The 7619-nt window shown below is 36.9% G+C and overlaps 1 long non-coding RNA gene across 1 annotated transcript; it reads right to left on the bottom strand.

The window, feature by feature from the left end:
- Positions 1 to 548: 548 nt before the first annotated feature.
- LOC121066074 lies at positions 549 to 7267 on the bottom strand. Its single transcript, XR_005817491.1, has 3 exons — positions 7228 to 7267; positions 6220 to 6365; positions 549 to 586 (listed from the first exon to the last, which is right to left on the bottom strand). It is a non-coding gene; the product is annotated as an uncharacterized LOC121066074 (long non-coding RNA).
- Between the last annotated feature and the right edge of the window lie 352 nt (positions 7268 to 7619).

Raw genomic sequence — 7619 nt, forward strand, 5'->3', positions numbered from 1 at the left:
AAAAAGATAAAGGCACTTCTATAGTCTTTGCCAATTCACATTTTTCTAATGGAAAGAATTTGGAATTATATCTAATGATTTCTGGAAGAACGGGATGTAATTATTATTTCACTCCAAAAGTCATTTCAAGGGCTCAAATCAATATAGTCTAAACCATTTTTTCTGATGGGCTAATCTGTCTGTTACCAGGTTGGTCACATCTAGAGTTGTAATGGAAGTAAGGATCATTAAAAGGACAAAATTCCACTACTGCAAAATTAAAACTTTAGAATAGCATAGGAAAACAAACAAATAAAGAAACAGACAAAAAAACACATACAAAGACCACCAAAACCTAAGTGAACAGTAGTTGTTATGGGCTCTCTCATTAAGATGAAAAAACTGACTGGAAGTTTTATATGCACAATAATTTGACAAACTAAAAACACATTAGAGCTGGTTAGCCATCTTGTCAATGTAAATTTTGCTTGCCCAAAGTATCTTTTGTAACAAGATATTTATTTATTATGAAAATAACATGTCAAAATACAAGAAATTCTTTGGAGGTGTTTCTTCAGTTGCTGTTTTTCCTTCATTGCTTATTTTTCTTGATGGCAAAAAGAGAAAAGAAAAAAAGAAAAAAAAAGTAAGATAATTGAGTGTAGAAGGAAAACAAAACTTTTCTGCTCCTCAAAACATTAATGATTTCCCAAGTTTTTTGTTGTACTCATTTTTCCTTTACAAACTTGCCCAACCCTACCAGCATGATGTTTTCAGAATCTCTGCAATCAAAACCACATTTTAGTTTTGATTGAACATTTTTTTTCTCTCCTTTCCTTCTAATTTTCTCTTTCTGTCACCATCCTGCATGGAAGTGAGTGATAGGCCACATGAAGGGACAGGGAGAAGAAGAATTTTTGATGAAGATGGATGTGTTGTTACTGCTGTGTAGCAGAGCATTAAACTTTCCAACATAGGCTGAAGCTACTATATTATATGCAGCCTAATGAGGTGTGCAGTGATGGGCAAGAGAAAGTAGTAAAAAATAAATTGTTAAACACTGAAAAAGTAGCATTCAGACACAAGCATTTGAATTCTGAATGAGCAGCACATCCTTAGAATATTGTATTTTGTTTTGGTGCCCAGTACATATTTTAGTTTATACCAGTCACCCAGGTGTGGTATTCCTTTGATGTTCATACTGTAACATCTGGCATTTTGCCCATTAACTACTGCATATACAGGGAAATCAAGACAGAATACTATTTATTTTTATAAATACATTTTTTAAAGTGCCTTTTACTAAGTACTCTGTTAGCCACTGTTGTGATATCAAATGTTCTTATTTAGTTAGAAAAAAAAAAATCCTCTATACATATATATGTATATATATATATACAGACTGCAGAATCTATACACTATGTTCAGAAATGAAAGTGGTAGAAGATCTGTCTTCAAGTGGTACTGAATCAGAATTACTCCTAGTTTAAATGGATTGTGGAAATTTGGAAAAGTTACTTTGACAACACTTTTCCTTGCTGAATGGTTCTTTCTTCTTGTACAAACCAAGTAAAAACAACAGAAAACCTTCAAGGAGGAGAGATGCTGTCTGCAATATCTACATCCACAGTAAAATGTTAACAGTACAAAATCTGGAGAAAATGAAGAAAACATCATTATGAACCAAAACTGAGAATCAATGATAAGCAAGGAGAAAACCTTTGAACTTAAGAAATAAGTGAATAATTATGAGAGGAGTAGGTACTAACTTCATGTTTTATGCTGATTTTCAGCATCAGGTATTGTTGAACAAGAGTTCAGTATATACTCCCTTGCATTCTTAAGAAATCTGCTTGAGACCAAGTGGCCTCGGTCTTTTTTATCTGTTTATCAATAAGACAAATAATAAAGTCTCAATGCCACCAAAGACAAATGCCACAAAGAACTTTGTCCATACATGCCTTCACATGTTTTGTTACTTACAGTGTTTTGCTTAAGAAAGAAAATGGAAATAAAGGCACTTTCTATATAAATTGATAGTTGTTACAGACTACTTTGTGATACTAGCATTTTTCAGTCATGAAGATGAAGAAAATGTTTATAGTCATCTTGAGAAGCCCATATTTTTGTTTCAACAATATTCATTATTCTTTTATCTTTTTTTTTTCTTTGTGAACATTCATAGTTTCTACTTTCCTCTCTCTGAAGTACTTGTGAAAGTCTGATAAAAGCCACCACATGCAGTTCTTGAACCCTTTATAGAGACCACAAATAAAACAAGACTCTGTTATGTAAATGTCCATTGCCCACTGCAGGTAATTCAGGGATGATGTTTTATTGCCTCATGAAGCTGAAAGGAAAACTGGGGCACGAGTGGCATGTGAATAGATGAGGATTTCGTGGAGTGCTTAACTCTGCCTCCCCCACAGAAACAGCTAGGGGGGTACCAGGTTCTTTACATTATGAATTATGATTATCATTAAATGACCGTACATCACTGCATGTTCTCCCCTAGCACTTAACCTGCAAGTTTTCTCCCCTGTTTTTTCCTCTCAATAAACTCAGGGATTTTTGTTTGAAGTCTTTCATAAGAGTCAACAGATTCTGACCTTTGTTTTGACACAAACTGGTAGCAAATTTAGCCTGATATTTACAGATGTAAATGGTTTATCTATAACACAAGGAAAAAACCTCTGCACAGAGACAGAGTCTGATTTTTCCATACTCTTTCTTCTCACTAAAAGTTAGATTCCCACATGCATAGTTATCATTACTGTACTTGAGCAGCTCATCTGATCACTTCTATCTTCTCAAGACGTCTTTTGGGGAACTATCACAGCCCTTGTACAGTTGCGTGGTCAGTACTCCCTATGGGGTTAATGACATAGATGTTGCATAATAAACCATTGTTCACCAAAGACTGATGAATCCTTGTTTAATAGGTTGTTGAGGAAGACTGTTCTTTGTGAGCTACTAATGTGAACACTGGGAACACTTTCAGATCTTTCTGCAGGTTCTGCATAGAGGTATCATTTCTATGGCCATCTCCATTCCCTCCTCTTTTTTTTTTTCCTTTCTTTTTTTTTTTTTTCAAGCTTCTTCTAAAATTTGTAGTTTATTGAGCAGCCTCACTGTATCACTTAGTTTTTCCAAATAAATTGAACTTTCTCCAGTGTTCCTACTCTGGACCCATTTATTTTTTCTTCTTCTGGCCTATTAGTGTTTAGAAGTCTTGTCCCCACAACAACGCATTTCTGCAGTAATAGCAATTTCTGCTTTGGTAGGGCAAGTCTGTCTTTGCAGTGAGATGAAACTACATGACTCAAATCAATTTAGAAGGTGGATAGCCAACCTAGCACAGAGTTGTACTCATGAAATTAAGTCCTGTTCAGAAGCTTATTGGTTATTATTGCAAGACCTTTGCATTTTTCATGTGGGTTTTGATGTTCAGTGGACCTTATTATCACTCAGACTGCGTGCTAGCCAATGTTAACAGCAGTTTGCAATTCATCTATTAGACTTACACTTCATCTTTAGTGTACTGGTACCTATGCAGGAGATGGCATGCAATGGAAGATATGTGTGGATGGATTGACGTGTGGCTTAAGAACTATGCATGGTCCTCCATATTATCACCACACAGAACAGTATTTGTCTAGTATCCTATCTTCATTATATTTTCAAAAATACAAAGTAATCCTCCAATTAATTTAGGAGCTCTGAGGCTGACTTTGGGAGTGAGAGATTTATTTCATCTACACTTGCATGAGATGTCCACCTACCAGTGGTATCTTTGTCCAGAGTCATTGTTTAGTAAAGGAGGAAAAAAGAGGCACTTCTACAGCGTAGTTCACTTTATAATAAGGTAGCTATCTAAAATAGGACAGTTGAGCCTAGAACTTTCTCTCCTATTTATTAAAATACAAATTCTAAGCAGCTGCCTCAGAGTTAAATCTATTCTGTAGCTACCTAAAGTAAGATGAGCCAAAATGCCCCTGGCAGATATAGTCAGGGTTCATATGATTTTGGCAAGGTACTGTTTACCACATATGGCAAATGTTATCAGATAAACAAATGTTCAGTTGTTATTTTATAAATCTAGGCTTTATTTTTACTTAATTTTCTTTCCTTTTCTTTTTTTCTTTTTTTTTTTTTTTTTCTTTCCTTTTCTTTAGGTCTTAAACTCTAGAATTTGATCTTGGCTTATTCACCTTTATTTATTTATTTATTTTCCTCTTTTTGGAAATTGTTTTTGCTCATTGCATTGTTCCTTTTTCATTGCAATAGACATAAGCCATACATTGAAATTTTGCAAGTTGTCTATCACAATTCCATGTTTTGGACAAGCTTTAAGGTACTTTCTTTGTATGACTTAATCCCACAGAATTTAAAAGTTTCTTGTACTTTCCCACTTTTTTCTACTATAATGCAAAGTCTTCAATTCTGTTCAATCTTGTTTCAACCCTATTGCTAATGTAATTGTGATCAATATTATTCTAATCCTGTTTGGCACTGTTGATATCAGTCCTTTCCTTTAAAGTGAACCTGCACTGCTTTAAACTTAGTTTCCTGTAAGATATAGCACATAGGTCACCATTTTAATTCTATTCATTATACTCAGAGATATTGCTTCAGTATTCCTTCTGTTGGATTTTAGTTCTTTTTAATGTCTCTGTCATTCTATATTTCTCCTAGAGCTTAGTAGAGTTAATTCTTTATTCCCCACTCCTTCCACATACACATGGTATAAAACCACCATGTTTAGGGTTCTCTGGAATACTTTTTTTTTCATTTTTGCAGCAAAAACTGTGTGCTAACTAGTTTTCTTTGGTGCAGTCTAACAGATTTTGACAATAAAATATCTTCTTACTCTCCAGTCTTCTTCTCTGCCATTACAAAGCAGTAAATTTAGAACCAATAAAAGCAAATCCTCTTTTATGCAGCACATAATCAACCTGTGAAATTCACCCTCACAGGAAGCCATCACATCAAATACTCTCGTTGAATGTTAAAAAGAAGTGGGTTAATTTTATCAACACAAACAACATTTGTAGCTATGCATGCCAAAATAAATAATAAGAGTAAACCAAATATCATGCTTCAGGGCATAAATTGATTATCTGCAGGTGTTAGGATGGACTCCTACTCTCCATATAGAGCCTTGTGCAATTGGTGAGGTTTTTATTTTTATTAGGATATGAAATAGTTACAGTGTTGTCCTTTCTTTCTTTCTTTCTCTTCTTTTTTTTTTTTTTTTCATTGTTTTTTATTATTATTTTTGATTTGGTTTCATTTACTCTGAACAATCTCATGCTGTTTTCTTTCATTGTCACAATATTGTAGCAAATAGTTCGATTATTGAAGGCAGCCCCTACTCATTCAGAGATTTCATGTGGGAAAGAGTCTGTCTTGTACTCTTTTGTCTGCAAAGACATTGAATACTGCAGAAGGAGGAGTTCTGTATTTATGAGCTGTCATGGTGTCTTTCTTCATATCTGTCTTTAGCTCTCAACTACATCTTTGTGCAAATTGCCAGTGTTCCAGCAAGTGATGTGACACTAAATTTTAGATCTTAATTAATCTTAATTAATCTTAATTAATTTCTCAGTTATCTTTGTATTTCTCTAGATTTCTTCCTCATCTTTTACCTGAATTGCCTGAATTGTGTTTTTTTTCTCTTTTTTTCTTTTTTCTTTTTGTTTTCTTTTTGTTTTCTTTTTTTTTTTTTTTTGACTAGGATCATCTTATCGTTATAGTGTGATGCAACGTAAAAAACTAAAGCCCTAGTTATTCTAAGCTAATATCCTAATTATAAACAACAGATGAAAACCAATGCAACCATGACTGTATTGTGGATCTTTGCACAAATCCTTTGCCTAATTAATCTTTCTCTTGGAAAACTGTTGCCTCTAAAATGCTGTCTCCTTATCTGGCAGTGTCCTTCTACATTGCTACGTCATTTGCAACATTTTTCCATTCTTAGCTTATAGTTTTACTTCTTTCCAAATGTAATTCTACCGAAACAACCTCCGGTTTCCTAAGCAATTATTTTCCTTACCTTTGGATCACAAATATGTGATAATCCTGAATAAGTTCAACATCAGAAAAATTAGTTTTAAGAAGTTAAAAAATGTGAAAACTGCCAAGCTGTCAAAGCCGCCATATTTTTTCTCCTTTGTAACCATGAATCATCCTAAATGTCTACAGATGTCTACAGTGATGAGAAGGGGAAGAACTTACATTGAAATGAGATAAATATCAAGGTTCCTTTAGGTAGTCTCATGGCAAGGTTCAAATCAACTTGGATAGGCAGTTAAGCTGGATGCCTAGCTCCCATATAACTCTTGTAAAATTCTCCCTGGATTTTTAATAGAAGTATTGGTAAGCTGTAGGGGAAAAAGAAAAAAAAAAAAAAAAAAAAAAAAAAAAAAAAAAGGATGTCCTATTAATATTCAGACCTTCTATTAAACTTCTGTGGCAGTTTTACTCTGGTGGGTAGACGAGCTCCACCTCAGCCACTCTCTCACTCCCCCTCCTTCTCAATGGGAAAGGGGGAGAAAATATGATAAAAAGGGCTCAAGGGCTGAGATAAGGATGGGGAGATTGCTCAACAATTATTGTCATGGTCAAAACAGACTCACAGTAGGGTGCTAGTAAGATTTATTGCCTATTACTAACAAGCTAGGCCAGTGAGAAACTCAAAACAAACTAAAAACACCTTCCCCCCATCTACCCTCTTCTATGTCCTCTCCCAAGCAGCCCAGGAGAACAGGGAATGGGGGCTGCGGTCAGTCTATAGCACTCCATCTCTGCTGTTCCTTCACGGTCACTCTCTGCCCCTGCTCCACGTGGGGCCCCTCCCATGGGCAGCAGCTCTTCAAGAACTGCTCCCACATGGCTCCATACCACGGGGTCCATCCCCCAGGAGCAGACTGCTCCAGCACAGGTCCCCCACGCAGGAGCAGCTCCCCCCAAGAGCCCCTGCTCCTGCGTGGGCTCCTCTCCGCGGGCTGCAGCTCCGGCCCGGGGCCTGCTCCTGCGGGGGCTCTCCATGGGCCGCAGCCTCCTCCAGGCCACATCCACCTGCTCCACCGGGGGCTCCTCCACGGGCTGCAGCGTGGAGATCTGCTCCATGTGGGACCCATGGGCTGCAGGGGGACTGCCTGCTCCACCAGGGGCCTCTCCACAGGCCGCAGGGGAACTGCTGCTGCGTGCCTGGAGCACCTCCTGCCCTCCTGCTGCACTGACCTTGGGGTCTGCAGGGCTGTTTCTCGCTCCTCTCTCTCCCAGCTGCTGTTCCGGCAGTTTTTTTGTTTTTTTCTTCCTTTCTTAAATATGCCCTCAGAAAGGCACAAACAACATCACTTATTGGCTCGGCTCTGGCCAGCAACAGGGCCCTTACGTAACGTGGAGCAGCTTCTGGACTCTTCTCAGAGAAGCCATCCTTATTGCTGTCCGCTACCAAAACTTTGCCACGTAAACTCACTACAACTCCATGGAAATAGTAAAACTGATGTGAAACTAAAATACAGTCACATGATCACAGCACAGTAATTATGAAACTAACTCATTGATTTCAGAAGAGACTTGATTTTGTTTTCTATATGGCGCTATCTATATTATTTCTGACTACATATACC

The sequence above is a fragment of the Cygnus olor genome, chromosome 2 (genome assembly GCF_009769625.2).
Source record: "Cygnus olor isolate bCygOlo1 chromosome 2, bCygOlo1.pri.v2, whole genome shotgun sequence".
In the NCBI taxonomy this organism is placed as follows: Eukaryota; Metazoa; Chordata; class Aves; order Anseriformes; family Anatidae; genus Cygnus; species Cygnus olor.